Source organism: Ascaphus truei, unplaced genomic scaffold (genome assembly GCF_040206685.1).
Source record: "Ascaphus truei isolate aAscTru1 unplaced genomic scaffold, aAscTru1.hap1 HAP1_SCAFFOLD_541, whole genome shotgun sequence".
Classification (NCBI taxonomy): domain Eukaryota; kingdom Metazoa; phylum Chordata; class Amphibia; order Anura; family Ascaphidae; genus Ascaphus; species Ascaphus truei.
The window spans coordinates 163,944-179,083 of record NW_027456872.1 but is presented as its reverse complement, the minus strand read 5'-3'; the positions used below and the strand labels follow the sequence as shown (position 1 = coordinate 179,083).

The 15,140-nt window shown below is 42.6% G+C and overlaps 8 non-coding genes across 8 annotated transcripts; all 8 read left to right on the top strand.

Annotated features, from left to right (window-relative positions):
• Positions 1–14: 14 nt before the first annotated feature.
• Positions 15–125, top strand: TRNAL-CAA (transfer RNA leucine (anticodon CAA)). The gene is made up of 2 exons: positions 15–52; positions 80–125. It is a non-coding gene; the product is annotated as a tRNA-Leu (tRNA).
• A 2,805-nt stretch (positions 126–2,930) lies between these two features.
• On the top strand, positions 2,931–3,041 carry TRNAL-CAA (transfer RNA leucine (anticodon CAA)). The gene is made up of 2 exons: positions 2,931–2,968; positions 2,996–3,041. It is a non-coding gene; the product is annotated as a tRNA-Leu (tRNA).
• A 1,347-nt stretch (positions 3,042–4,388) lies between these two features.
• On the top strand, positions 4,389–4,499 carry TRNAL-CAA (transfer RNA leucine (anticodon CAA)). Its single transcript has 2 exons — positions 4,389–4,426; positions 4,454–4,499. It is a non-coding gene; the product is annotated as a tRNA-Leu (tRNA).
• Positions 4,500–7,304: 2,805 nt separating this feature from the next.
• TRNAF-GAA (transfer RNA phenylalanine (anticodon GAA)) lies at positions 7,305–7,415 on the top strand. The gene is made up of 2 exons: positions 7,305–7,342; positions 7,370–7,415. It is a non-coding gene; the product is annotated as a tRNA-Phe (tRNA).
• A 1,347-nt stretch (positions 7,416–8,762) lies between these two features.
• Positions 8,763–8,873, top strand: TRNAL-CAA (transfer RNA leucine (anticodon CAA)). Its single transcript has 2 exons — positions 8,763–8,800; positions 8,828–8,873. It is a non-coding gene; the product is annotated as a tRNA-Leu (tRNA).
• A 2,805-nt stretch (positions 8,874–11,678) lies between these two features.
• On the top strand, positions 11,679–11,789 carry TRNAL-CAA (transfer RNA leucine (anticodon CAA)). The gene is made up of 2 exons: positions 11,679–11,716; positions 11,744–11,789. It is a non-coding gene; the product is annotated as a tRNA-Leu (tRNA).
• Positions 11,790–13,136: 1,347 nt separating this feature from the next.
• On the top strand, positions 13,137–13,247 carry TRNAL-CAA (transfer RNA leucine (anticodon CAA)). The gene is made up of 2 exons: positions 13,137–13,174; positions 13,202–13,247. It is a non-coding gene; the product is annotated as a tRNA-Leu (tRNA).
• Positions 13,248–14,594: 1,347 nt separating this feature from the next.
• TRNAL-CAA (transfer RNA leucine (anticodon CAA)) lies at positions 14,595–14,705 on the top strand. The gene is made up of 2 exons: positions 14,595–14,632; positions 14,660–14,705. It is a non-coding gene; the product is annotated as a tRNA-Leu (tRNA).
• Positions 14,706–15,140: the final 435 nt, after the last annotated feature.

Sequence of the window (15,140 nt, the reverse complement as noted above, 5' to 3'; positions counted from 1 at the left end):
AAAGACTCCAAGTTGTCAGGATGGCCGAGTGGTCTAAGGCGCCAGACTCAAGCTTGATATCTTCCCATGTCAGTGGGTGTTCTGGTCTCTGTATGGAGGCGTGGGTTCAAATCCCACTTCTGACATGTTCTTTTGTTACTCTTTCAAATGTTCTTATACCGTTTATATCCTATACATCCTCATGCCCTCTGATTTTTTGGGGAGGGTTCTTAGTGGCGGCGGATGGAGGATCCTTTGGTTACAGAGAAAATGGATTTATAGAAAGTGGGCATTTCTTGTCTTCGAAGATGGCCACCAAGCTACTTTCTCTTGGCGAGTCAATCACTAATGGCGACGGCTTTGGTCAGCATTGCAGACTGACTTTTTGGGTGTGACCTGTGACATCAGCACTGCCATTTAGCAGGTAATCTGCAGTCAGGAGGACATCCTGCATTAGATATACACCCAGGACTGTGTGACCTTATCCCTAATAAGCGATAGTCAGGAGGTCATCCTACATTAGATAACAAAATAGGATTGTCTGAGCCTGTCATAGAGCTTTGCACTTTAGGGAGTAAAGTGTTCCTAAACTGAGTTAACCAGTCAAACTGGTTCCAGTGTGACCAATGCCTCACACTTCTCTCTTTTACAATCAATTCAAAATGCTGCTGCTCTTCTGATGTGTATCTACTTCTGGTCTCCTGAAACATCCCGAAAAAGAGGAAAAAAACAGCGCACCACCAAAGTGGGTCCCAAGCAAATGTATTGTAAAAAATCTTCTTTATTTAATCTATCTAAAAGTGGAGGTTAACACCCTCCTACGCGTTTCGTGTGAACATACACTTTATCAAGGAGTATTGCATTCAATTATTTATAAATGTAAATAAAGAGGTTGGGGGCCACAGGTGAAGCCCTTGAGGGCCGTTTGTTGCCCACCAATGACAAAGTGTAAGCTTGTCATGACAGGGTCTCCCTTTGCCTCACGTTGTCGATTTCTTGTTGCTCTTATTTCCATTGTTAGTACTTTATTATCCTTGTGTTGTAATTTTTTTAAGCGCTGCATAAACAGTTGGCGCAATAGAAATAAAAATATACGTACACACTGCTTCTACTTCCTATCATTGGAATGCCCTTACTTGTACTTACCTGTATACCTCTATCTGGGGATGACCTTGGCTGAGTTTTTTTTTGTGATATCCTTTCATAAATGAAGCATTAAAACACAGAGACTCACTATTTCACTCAAAGATACATTCTGCCATTCACTCACTCACTGAATCACTCACCTGTATGCACTCAGAATGCTATTGAGTGACATCCTGCCATGAAACCATTCACTCAGCCTTCTGAACATTTACCCATTCTCTCACAGGCACCCAGTCAATCACTCACATACAATACAATGATCGTATTCAGTAACTCTCTTTCCGCCTGTCACAGACCAGGGGTGCGTAGTTAATCAGTCACTTCTACTGAGCACAAGACTCCATGTTGTCAGGATGGCCGAGTGGTCTAAGGCGCCAGACTCAAGCTTGATATCTTCCCATGTCAGTGGGTGTTCTGGTCTCTGTATGGAAGCTTGGGTTCAAATCCCACTTCTGACTTGTTCTTTTGTTACTCTTTCAAATGTTCTTATACCGTTAATATCCTATACATCCTCATGCCCTCTGATTTTTTGGGGAGGGTTCTTAGTGGCGGCGGGTGGAGGATCCTTTGGTTACAGAGAAAATGGATTTATAGAAAGTGGGCATTTCCTGTCTTCGAAGATGGCCACCAAGCTACTTTCTCTTGGCGAGTCAATCACTAATGGCGACGGCTTTGGTCAGCATTGCTGACTGACTTTTTGGGTGTGACCTGTGACATCAGCACTGCCATTTAGCAGGTAATCTGCAGTCAGGAGGACATCCTGCATTAGATATACACCCAGGACTGTGTGACCTTATCCCTAATAAGCGATAGTCAGGAGGTCATCCTACATTAGATAACAAAATAGGATTGTCTGAGCCTGTCATAGAGCTTTGCACTTTAGGGAGTAAAGTGTTCCTAAACTGAGTTAACCAGTCAAACTGGTTCCAGTGTGACCAATGCCTCACACTTCTCTCTTTTACAATCAATTCAAAATGCTGCTGCTCTTCTGATGTGTATCTACTTCTGGTCTCCTGAAACATCTCGAAAAAGAGGAAAAAAACAGCGCACCACCAAAGTGGATCCCAAGCAAATGTATTCTAAAATATCTTCTTTATTTAATCTATCTAAAAGTGGAGGTTAACACCCTCCTACGCGTTTCGTGTGAACATACACTTTATCAAGGAGTATTGCATTCAATTATTTATAAATGTAAATAAAGAGGTTGGGGGCCACAGGTGAAGCCCTTGAGGGCCGTTTGTTGCCCACCAATGACAAAGTGTAAGCTTGTCATGACAGGGTCTCCCTTTGCCTCACGTTGTCGATTTCTTGTTGCTCTTATTTCCATTGTTAGTACTTTATTATCCTTGTGTTGTAATTTTTTTAAGCGCTGCATAAACAGTTGGCGCAATAGAAATAAAAATATACGTACACACTGCTTCTACTTCCTATTATTGGAATGCCCTTACTTGTACTTACCTGTATACCTCTATCTGGGGATGACCTTGGCTGAGTTTTTTTTTGTGATATCCTTTCATAAATGAAGCATTAAAACACAGAGACTCACTATTTCACTCAAAGATACATTCTGCCATTCACTCACTCACTGAATCACTCACCTGTATGCACTCAGAATGCTATTGAGTGACATCCTGCCATGAAACCATTCACTCAGCCTTCTGGACATTTACCCATTCTCTCACAGGCACCCAGTCAATCACTCACATACAATACAATGATCGTATTCAGTAACTCTCTTTCCGCCTCTAACAGACCAGGGGTGCGTAGTCAATCAGTCACTTCTACTGAGCAAAAGACTCCAAGTTGTCAGGATGGCCGAGTGGTCTAAGGCGCCAGACTCAAGCTTGATATCTTCCCATGTCAGTGGGTGTTCTGGTCTCTGTATGGAGGCGTGGGTTCAAATCCCACTTCTGACATATTCTTTTGTTACTCTTTCCAATGTTCTTATACCGCTAATATCCTATACATCCTCATGCCCTCTGATTTTTTGGGGAGGGTTCTTAGTGGCGGCGGGTGGAGGATCCTTTGGTTACAGAGAAAATGGATTTATAGAAAGTGGGCATTTCCTGTCTTCGCAGATGGCCACCAAGCTACTTTCTCTTGGCGAGTCAATCACTAATGGCGACGGCTTTGGTCAGCATTGCTGACTGACTTTTTGGGTGTGACCTGTGACATCAGCACTGCCATTTAGCAGGTAATCTGCAGTCAGGAGGACATCCTGCATTAGATATACACCCAGGACTGTGTGACCTTATCCCTAATAAGCGATAGTCAGGAGGTCATCCTACATTAGATAACAAAATAGGATTGTCTGAGCCTGTCATAGAGCTTTGCACTTTAGGGAGTAAAGTGTTCCTAAACTGAGTTAACCAGTCAAACTGGTTCCAGTGTGACCAATGCCTCACACTTCTCTCTTTTACAATCAATTCAAAATGCTGCTGCTCTTCTGATGTGTATCTACTTCTGGTCTCCTGAAACATCTCGAAAAAGAGAAAAAAAACAGCGCACCGCCAAAGTGGGTCCCAAGCAAATGTATTGTAAAAAATCTTCTTTATTTAATCTATCTAAAAGTGGAGGTTAACACCCTCCTACGCGTTTCGTGTGAACATACACTTTATCAAGGAGTATTGCATTCAATTATTTATAAATGTAAATAAAGAGGTTGGGGGCCACAGGTGAAGCCCTTGAGGGCCGTTTGTTGCCCACCAATGACAAAGTGTAAGCTTGTCATGACAGGGTCTCCCTTTGCCTCACGTTGTCGATTTCTTGTTGCTCTTATTTCCATTGTTAGTACTTTATTATCCTTGTGTTGTAATTTTTTTAAGCGCTGCATAAACAGTTGGCGCAATAGAAATAAAAATATACGTACACACTGCTTCTACTTCCTATCATTGGAATGCCCTTACTTGTACTTACCTGTATACCTCTATCTGGGGATGACCTTGGCTGAGTTTTTTTTTGTGATATCCTTTCATAAATGAAGCATTAAAACACAGAGACTCACTATTTCACTCAAAGATACATTCTGCCATTCACTCACTCACTGAATCACTCACCTGTATGCACTCAGAATGCTATTGAGTGACATCCTGCCATGAAACCATTCACTCAGCCTTGTGGACATTTACCCATTCTCTCACAGGCACCCAGTCAATCACTCACATACAATACAATGATCGTATTCAGTAACTCTCTTTCCGCCTCTCACAGACCAGGGGTGCGTAGTCAATCAGTCACTTCTACTGAGCACAAGACTCCCAGTTGTCAGGATGGCCGAGTGGTCTAAGGCGTCAGACTCAAGCTTGATATCTTCCCATGTCAGTGGGTGTTCTGGTCTCTGTATGGAGGCGTGGGTTCAAATCCCACTTCTGACATGTTCTTTTGTTACTCTTTCCAATGTTCTTATACCGCTAATATCCTATACATCCTCATGCCCTCTGATTTTTTGGGGAGGGTTCTTAGTGGCGGCGGGTGGAGGATCCTTTGGTTACAGAGAAAATGGATTTATAGAAAGTGGGCATTTCCTGTCTTCGAAGATGGCCACCAAGCTACTTTCTCTTGGCGAGTCAATCACTAATGGCGACGGCTTTGGTCAGCATTGCTGACTGACTTTTTGGGTGTGACCTGTGACATCAGCACTGCCATTTAGCAGGTAATCTGCAGTCAGGAGGACATCCTGCATTAGATATACACCCAGGACTGTGTGACCTTATCCCTAATAAGCGATAGTCAGGAGGTCATCCTACATTAGATAACAAAATAGGATTGTCTGAGCCTGTCATAGAGCTTTGCACTTTAGGGAGTAAAGTGTTCCTAAACTGAGTTAACCAGTCAAACTGGTTCCAGTGTGACCAATGCCTCACACTTCTCTCTTTTACAATCAATTCAAAATGCTGCTGCTCTTCTGATGTGTATCTACTTCTGGTCTCCTGAAACATCCCGAAAAAGAGGAAAAAAACAGCGCACCACCAAAGTGGGTCCCAAGCAAATGTATTGTAAAAAATCTTCTTTATTTAATCTATCTAAAAGTGGAGGTTAACACCCTCCTACGCGTTTCGTGTGAACATACACTTTATCAAGGAGTATTGCATTCAATTATTTATAAATGTAAATAAAGAGGTTGGGGGCCACAGGTGAAGCCCTTGAGGGCCGTTTGTTGCCCACCAATGACAAAGTGTAAGCTTGTCATGACAGGGTCTCCCTTTGCCTCACATTGTCGATTTCTTGTTGCTCTTATTTCCATTGTTAGTACTTTATTATCCTTGTGTTGTAATTTTTTTAAGCGCTGCATAAACAGTTGGCGCAATAGAAATAAAAATATACGTACACACTGCTTCTACTTCCTATCATTGGAATGCCCTTACTTGTACTTACCTGTATACCTCTATCTGGGGATGACCTTGGCTGAGTTTTTTTTTGTGATATCCTTTCATAAATGAAGCATTAAAACACAGAGACTCACTATTTCACTCAAAGATACATTCTGCCATTCACTCACTCACTGAATCACTCACCTGTATGCACTCAGAATGCTATTGAGTGACATCCTGCCATGAAACCATTCACTCAGCCTTCTGAACATTTACCCATTCTCTCACAGGCACCCAGTCAATCACTCACATACAATACAATGATCGTATTCAGTAACTCTCTTTCCGCCTGTCACAGACCAGGGGTGCGTAGTTAATCAGTCACTTCTACTGAGCACAAGACTCCATGTTGTCAGGATGGCCGAGTGGTCTAAGGCGCCAGACTCAAGCTTGATATCTTCCCATGTCAGTGGGTGTTCTGGTCTCTGTATGGAAGCTTGGGTTCAAATCCCACTTCTGACTTGTTCTTTTGTTACTCTTTCAAATGTTCTTATACCGTTAATATCCTATACATCCTCATGCCCTCTGATTTTTTGGGGAGGGTTCTTAGTGGCGGCGGGTGGAGGATCCTTTGGTTACAGAGAAAATGGATTTATAGAAAGTGGTCATTTCCTGTCTTCGAAGATGGCCACCAAGCTACTTTCTCTTGGCGAGTCAATCACTAATGGCTACGGCTTTGGTCAACATTGCTGACTGACTTTTTGGGTGTGACCTGTGACATCAGCACTGCCATTTAGCAGGTAATCTGCAGTCAGGAGGACATCCTGCATTAGATATACACCCAGGACTGTGTGACCTTATCCCTAATAAGCGATAGTCAGGAGGTCATCCTACATTAGATAACAAAATAGGATTGTCTGAGCCTGTCATAGAGCTTTGCACTTTAGGGAGTAAAGTGTTCCTAAACTGAGTTAACCAGTCAAACTGGTTCCAGTGTGACCAATGCCTCACACTTCTCTCTTTTACAATCAAATAAAAATGCTGCTGCTCTTCTGATGTGTATCTACTTCTGGTCTCCTGAAACATCTCGAAAAAGAGAAAAAAAACAGCGCACCGCCAAAGTGGGTCCCAAGCAAATGTATTGTAAAAAATCTTCTTTATTTAATCTATCTAAAAGTGGAGGTTAACACCCTCCTACGCGTTTTGTGTGAACATACACTTTATCAAGGAGTATTGCATTCAATTATTTATAAATGTAAATAAAGAGGTTGGGGGCCACAGGTGAAGCCCTTGAGGGCCGTTTGTTGCCCACCAATGACAAAGTGTAAGCTTGTCATGACAGGGTCTCCCTTTGCCTCACGTTGTCGATTTCTTGTTGCTCTTATTTCCATTGTTAGTACTTTATTATCCTTGTGTTGTAATTTTTTTAAGCGCTGCATAAACAGTTGGCGCAATAGAAATAAAAATATACGTACACACTGCTTCTACTTCCTATCATTGGAATGCCCTTACTTGTACTTACCTGTATACCTCTATCTGGGGATGACCTTGGCTGAGTTTTTTTTTGTGATATCCTTTCATAAATGAAGCATTAAAACACAGAGACTCACTATTTCACTCAAAGATACATTCTGCCATTCACTCACTCACTGAATCACTCACCTGTATGCACTCAGAATGCTATTGAGTGACATCCTGCCATGAAACCATTCACTCAGCCTTTTGGACCTTTACCCATTCTCTCACAGGCACCCATTCAATCACTCACATACAATACAATGATCGTATTCAGTAACTCTCTTTCCGCCTCTCACAGACCAGGGGTGCGTAGTCAATCAGTCACTTCTACTGAGCACAAGACTCCCAGTTGTCAGGATGGCCGAGTGGTCTAAGGTGCCAGACTGAAGCTTGATATCTTCCCATGTCAGTGGGTGTTCTGGTCTCTGTATGGAGGCGTGGGTTCAAATCCCACTTCTGACATGTTCTTTTGTTACTCTTTCAAATGTTCTTATACCGTTTATATCCTATACATCCTCATGCCCTCTGATTTTTTGGGGAGGGTTCTTAGTGGCGGCGGATGGAGGATCCTTTGGTTACAGAGAAAATGGATTTATAGAAAGTGGGCATTTCTTGTCTTCGAAGATGGCCACCAAGCTACTTTCTCTTGGCGAGTCAATCACTAATGGCGACGGCTTTGGTCAGCATTGCAGACTGACTTTTTGGGTGTGACCTGTGACATCAGCACTGCCATTTAGCAGGTAATCTGCAGTCAGGAGGACATCCTGCATTAGATATACACCCAGGACTGTGTGACCTTATCCCTAATAAGCGATAGTCAGGAGGTCATCCTACATTAGATAACAAAATAGGATTGTCTGAGCCTGTCATAGAGCTTTGCACTTTAGGGAGTAAAGTGTTCCTAAACTGAGTTAACCAGTCAAACTGGTTCCAGTGTGACCAATGCCTCACACTTCTCTCTTTTACAATCAATTCAAAATGCTGCTGCTCTTCTGATGTGTATCTACTTCTGGTCTCCTGAAACATCCCGAAAAAGAGGAAAAAAACAGCGCACCACCAAAGTGGGTCCCAAGCAAATGTATTGTAAAAAATCTTCTTTATTTAATCTATCTAAAAGTGGAGGTTAACACCCTCCTACGCGTTTCGTGTGAACATACACTTTATCAAGGAGTATTGCATTCAATTATTTATAAATGTAAATAAAGAGGTTGGGGGCCACAGGTGAAGCCCTTGAGGGCCGTTTGTTGCCCACCAATGACAAAGTGTAAGCTTGTCATGACAGGGTCTCCCTTTGCCTCACGTTGTCGATTTCTTGTTGCTCTTATTTCCATTGTTAGTACTTTATTATCCTTGTGTTGTAATTTTTTTAAGCGCTGCATAAACAGTTGGCGCAATAGAAATAAAAATATACGTACACACTGCTTCTACTTCCTATCATTGGAATGCCCTTACTTGTACTTACCTGTATACCTCTATCTGGGGATGACCTTGGCTGAGTTTTTTTTTGTGATATCCTTTCATAAATGAAGCATTAAAACACAGAGACTCACTATTCCACTCAAAGATACATTCTGCCATTCACTCACTCACTGAATCACTCACCTGTATGCACTCAGAATGCTATTGAGTGACATCCTGCCATGAAACCATTCACTCAGCCTTCTGAACATTTACCCATTCTCTCACAGGCACCCAGTCAATCACTCACATACAATACAATGATCGTATTCAGTAACTCTCTTTCCGCCTCTAACAGACCAGGGGTGCGTAGTCAATCAGTCACTTCTACTGAGCACAAGACTCCAAGTTGTCAGGATGGCCGAGTGGTCTAAGGCGCCAGACTCAAGCTTGATATCTTCCCATGTCAGTGGGTGTTCTGGTCTCTGTATGGAGGCGTGGGTTCAAATCCCACTTCTGACATATTCTTTTGTTACTCTTTCCAATGTTCTTATACCGCTAATATCCTATACATCCTCATGCCCTCTGATTTTTTGGGGAGGGTTCTTAGTGGCGGCGGGTGGAGGATCCTTTGGTTACAGAGAAAATGGATTTATAGAAAGTGGGCATTTCCTGTCTTCGCAGATGGCCACCAAGCTACTTTCTCTTGGCGAGTCAATCACTAATGGCGACGGCTTTGGTCAGCATTGCTGACTGACTTTTTGGGTGTGACCTGTGACATCAGCACTGCCATTTAGCAGGTAATCTGCAGTCAGGAGGACATCCTGCATTAGATATACACCCAGGACTGTGTGACCTTATCCCTAATAAGCGATAGTCAGGAGGTCATCCTACATTAGATAACAAAATAGGATTGTCTGAGCCTGTCATAGAGCTTTGCACTTTAGGGAGTAAAGTGTTCCTAAACTGAGTTAACCAGTCAAACTGGTTCCAGTGTGACCAATGCCTCACACTTCTCTCTTTTACAATCAATTCAAAATGCTGCTGCTCTTCTGATGTGTATCTACTTCTGGTCTCCTGAAACATCTCGAAAAAGAGAAAAAAAACAGCGCACCGCCAAAGTGGGTCCCAAGCAAATGTATTGTAAAAAATCTTCTTTATTTAATCTATCTAAAAGTGGAGGTTAACACCCTCCTACGCGTTTCGTGTGAACATACACTTTATCAAGGAGTATTGCATTCAATTATTTATAAATGTAAATAAAGAGGTTGGGGGCCACAGGTGAAGCCCTTGAGGGCCATTTGTTGCCCACCAATGACAAAGTGTAAGCTTGTCATGACAGGGTCTCCCTTTGCCTCACGTTGTCGATTTCTTGTTGCTCTTATTTCCATTGTTAGTACTTTATTATCCTTGTGTTGTAATTTTTTTAAGCGCTGCATAAACAGTTGGCGCAATAGAAATAAAAATATACGTACACACTGCTTCTACTTCCTATCATTGGAATGCCCTTACTTGTACTTACCTGTATACCTCTATCTGGGGATGACCTTGGCTGAGTTTTTTTTTGTGATATCCTTTCATAAATGAAGCATTAAAACACAGAGACTCACTATTTCACTCAAAGATACATTCTGCCATTCACTCACTCACTGAATCACTCACCTGTATGCACTCAGAATGCTATTGAGTGACATCCTGCCATGAAACCATTCACTCAGCCTTGTGGACATTTACCCATTCTCTCACAGGCACCCAGTCAATCACTCACATACAATACAATGATCGTATTCAGTAACTCTCTTTCCGCCTCTCACAGACCAGGGGTGCGTAGTCAATCAGTCACTTCTACTGAGCACAAGACTCCCAGTTGTCAGGATGGCCGAGTGGTCTAAGGCGTCAGACTCAAGCTTGATATCTTCCCATGTCAGTGGGTGTTCTGGTCTCTGTATGGAAGCTTGGGTTCAAATCCCACTTCTGACTTGTTCTTTTGTTACTCTTTCAAATGTTCTTATACCGTTAATATCCTATACATCCTCATGCCCTCTGATTTTTTGGGGAGGGTTCTTAGTGGCGGCGGGTGGAGGATCCTTTGGTTACAGAGAAAATGGATTTATAGAAAGTGGGCATTTCCTGTCTTCGAAGATGGCCACCAAGCTACTTTCTCTTGGCGAGTCAATCACTAATGGCGACGGCTTTGGTCAGCATTGCTGACTGACTTTTTGGGTGTGACCTGTGACATCAGCACTGCCATTTAGCAGGTAATCTGCAGTCAGGAGGACATCCTGCATTAGATATACACCCAGGACTGTGTGACCTTATCCCTAATAAGCGATAGTCAGGAGGTCATCCTACATTAGATAACAAAATAGGATTGTCTGAGCCTGTCATAGAGCTTTGCACTTTAGGGAGTAAAGTGTTCCTAAACTGAGTTAACCAGTCAAACTGGTTCCAGTGTGACCAATGCCTCACACTTCTCTCTTTTACAATCAATTCAAAATGCTGCTGCTCTTCTGATGTGTATCTACTTCTGGTCTCCTGAAACATCTCGAAAAAGAGGAAAAAAACAGCGCACCACCAAAGTGGATCCCAAGCAAATGTATTCTAAAATATCTTCTTTATTTAATCTATCTAAAAGTGGAGGTTAACACCCTCCTACGCGTTTCGTGTGAACATACACTTTATCAAGGAGTATTGCATTCAATTATTTATAAATGTAAATAAAGAGGTTGGGGGCCACAGGTGAAGCCCTTGAGGGCCGTTTGTTGCCCACCAATGACAAAGTGTAAGCTTGTCATGACAGGGTCTCCCTTTGCCTCACGTTGTCGATTTCTTGTTGCTCTTATTTCCATTGTTAGTACTTTATTATCCTTGTGTTGTAATTTTTTTAAGCGCTGCATAAACAGTTGGCGCAATAGAAATAAAAATATACGTACACACTGCTTCTACTTCCTATTATTGGAATGCCCTTACTTGTACTTACCTGTATACCTCTATCTGGGGATGACCTTGGCTGAGTTTTTTTTTGTGATATCCTTTCATAAATGAAGCATTAAAACACAGAGACTCACTATTTCACTCAAAGATACATTCTGCCATTCACTCACTCACTGAATCACTCACCTGTATGCACTCAGAATGCTATTGAGTGACATCCTGCCATGAAACCATTCACTCAGCCTTCTGGACATTTACCCATTCTCTCACAGGCACCCAGTCAATCACTCACATACAATACAATGATCGTATTCAGTAACTCTCTTTCCGCCTCTAACAGACCAGGGGTGCGTAGTCAATCAGTCACTTCTACTGAGCACAAGACTCCAAGTTGTCAGGATGGCCGAGTGGTCTAAGGCGCCAGACTCAAGCTTGATATCTTCCCATGTCAGTGGGTGTTCTGGTCTCTGTATGGAGGCGTGGGTTCAAATCCCACTTCTGACATATTCTTTTGTTACTCTTTCCAATGTTCTTATACCGCTAATATCCTATACATCCTCATGCCCTCTGATTTTTTGGGGAGGGTTCTTAGTGGCGGCGGGTGGAGGATCCTTTGGTTACAGAGAAAATGGATTTATAGAAAGTGGGCATTTCCTGTCTTCGCAGATGGCCACCAAGCTACTTTCTCTTGGCGAGTCAATCACTAATGGCGACGGCTTTGGTCAGCATTGCTGACTGACTTTTTGGGTGTGACCTGTGACATCAGCACTGCCATTTAGCAGGTAATCTGCAGTCAGGAGGACATCCTGCATTAGATATACACCCAGGACTGTGTGACCTTATCCCTAATAAGCGATAGTCAGGAGGTCATCCTACATTAGATAACAAAATAGGATTGTCTGAGCCTGTCATAGAGCTTTGCACTTTAGGGAGTAAAGTGTTCCTAAACTGAGTTAACCAGTCAAACTGGTTCCAGTGTGACCAATGCCTCACACTTCTCTCTTTTACAATCAATTCAAAATGCTGCTGCTCTTCTGATGTGTATCTACTTCTGGTCTCCTGAAACATCTCGAAAAAGAGAAAAAAAACAGCGCACCGCCAAAGTGGGTCCCAAGCAAATGTATTGTAAAAAATCTTCTTTATTTAATCTATCTAAAAGTGGAGGTTAACACCCTCCTACGCGTTTCGTGTGAACATACACTTTATCAAGGAGTATTGCATTCAATTATTTATAAATGTAAATAAAGAGGTTGGGGGCCACAGGTGAAGCCCTTGAGGGCCGTTTGTTGCCCACCAATGACAAAGTGTAAGCTTGTCATGACAGGGTCTCCCTTTGCCTCACGTTGTCGATTTCTTGTTGCTCTTATTTCCATTGTTAGTACTTTATTATCCTTGTGTTGTAATTTTTTTAAGCGCTGCATAAACAGTTGGCGCAATAGAAATAAAAATATACGTACACACTGCTTCTACTTCCTATCATTGGAATGCCCTTACTTGTACTTACCTGTATACCTCTATCTGGGGATGACCTTGGCTGAGTTTTTTTTTGTGATATCCTTTCATAAATGAAGCATTAAAACACAGAGACTCACTATTTCACTCAAAGATACATTCTGCCATTCACTCACTCACTGAATCACTCACCTGTATGCACTCAGAATGCTATTGAGTGACATCCTGCCATGAAACCATTCACTCAGCCTTGTGGACATTTACCCATTCTCTCACAGGCACCCAGTCAATCACTCACATACAATACAATGATCGTATTCAGTAACTCTCTTTCCGCCTCTCACAGACCAGGGGTGCGTAGTCAATCAGTCACTTCTACTGAGCACAAGACTCCCAGTTGTCAGGATGGCCGAGTGGTCTAAGGCGTCAGACTCAAGCTTGATATCTTCCCATGTCAGTGGGTGTTCTGGTCTCTGTATGGAGGCGTGGGTTCAAATCCCACTTCTGACATGTTCTTTTGTTACTCTTTCCAATGTTCTTATACCGCTAATATCCAATACATCCTCATGCCCTCTGATTTTTTGGGGAGGGTTCTTAGTGGCGGCGGGTGGAGGATCCTTTGGTTACAGAGAAAATGGATTTATAGAAAGTGGGCATTTCCTGTCTTCGAAGATGGCCACCAAGCTACTTTCTCTTGGCGAGTCAATCACTAATGGCGACGGCTTTGGTCAGCATTGCTGACTGACTTTTTGGGTGTGACCTGTGACATCAGCACTGCCATTTAGCAGGTAATCTGCAGTCAGGAGGACATCCTGCATTAGATATACACCCAGGACTGTGTGACCTTATCCCTAATAAGCGATAGTCAGGAGGTCATCCTACATTAGATAACAAAATAGGATTGTCTGAGCCTGTCATAGAGCTTTGCACTTTAGGGAGTAAAGTGTTCCTAAACTGAGTTAACCAGTCAAACTGGTTCCAGTGTGACCAATGCCTCACACTTCTCTCTTTTACAATCAATTCAAAATGCTGCTGCTCTTCTGATGTGTATCTACTTCTGGTCTCCTGAAACATCTCGAAAAAGAGAAAAAAAACAGCGCACCGCCAAAGTGGGTCCCAAGCAAATGTATTGTAAAAAATCTTCTTTATTTAATCTATCTAAAAGTGGAGGTTAACACCCTCCTACGCGTTTCGTGTGAACATACACTTTATCAAGGAGTATTGCATTCAATTATTTATAAATGTAAATAAAGAGGTTGGGGGCCACAGGTGAAGCCCTTGAGGGCCGTTTGTTGCCCACCAATGACAAAGTGTAAGCTTGTCATGACAGGGTCTCCCTTTGCCTCACGTTGTCGATTTCTTGTTGCTCTTATTTCCATTGTTAGTACTTTATTATCCTTGTGTTGTAATTTTTTTAAGCGCTGCATAAACAGTTGGCGCAATAGAAATAAAAATATACGTACACACTGCTTCTACTTCCTATCATTGGAATGCCCTTACTTGTACTTACCTGTATACCTCTATCTGGGGATGACCTTGGCTGAGTTTTTTTTTGTGATATCCTTTCATAAATGAAGCATTAAAACACAGAGACTCACTATTTCACTCAAAGATACATTCTGCCATTCACTCACTCACTGAATTACTCACCTGTATGCACTCAGAATGCTATTGAGTGACATCCTGCCATGAAACCATTCACTCAGCCTTGTGGACATTTACCCATTCTCTCACAGGCACCCAGTCAATCACTCACATACAATACAATGATCGTATTCAGTAACTCTCTTTCCGCCTCTCACAGACCAGGGGTGCGTAGTCAATCAGTCACTTCTACTGAGCACAAGACTCCCAGTTGTCAGGATGGCCGAGTGGTCTAAGGCGTCAGACTCAAGCTTGATATCTTCCCATGTCAGTGGGTGTTCTGGTCTCTGTATGGAGGCGTGGGTTCAAATCCCACTTCTGACATGTTCTTTTGTTACTCTTTCCAATGTTCTTATACCGCTAATATCCTATACATCCTCATGCCCTCTGATTTTTTGGGGAGGGTTCTTAGTGGCGGCGGGTGGAGGATCCTTTGGTTACAGAGAAAATGGATTTATAGAAAGTGGGCATTTCCTGTCTTCGAAGATGGCCACCAAGCTACTTTCTCTTGGCGAGTCAATCACTAATGGCGACGGCTTTGGTCAGCATTGCTGACTGACTTTTTGGGTGTGACCTGTGACATCAGCACTGCCATTTAGCAGGTAATCTGCAGTCAGGAGGACATCCTGCATTAGATATACACCCAGGACTGTGTGACCTTATCCCTAATAAGCGATAGTCAGGAGGTCATCCTACATTAGATAACAAAATAGGATTGTCTGAGCCTGTCATAGAGCTTTGCACTTTAGGGAGTAAAGT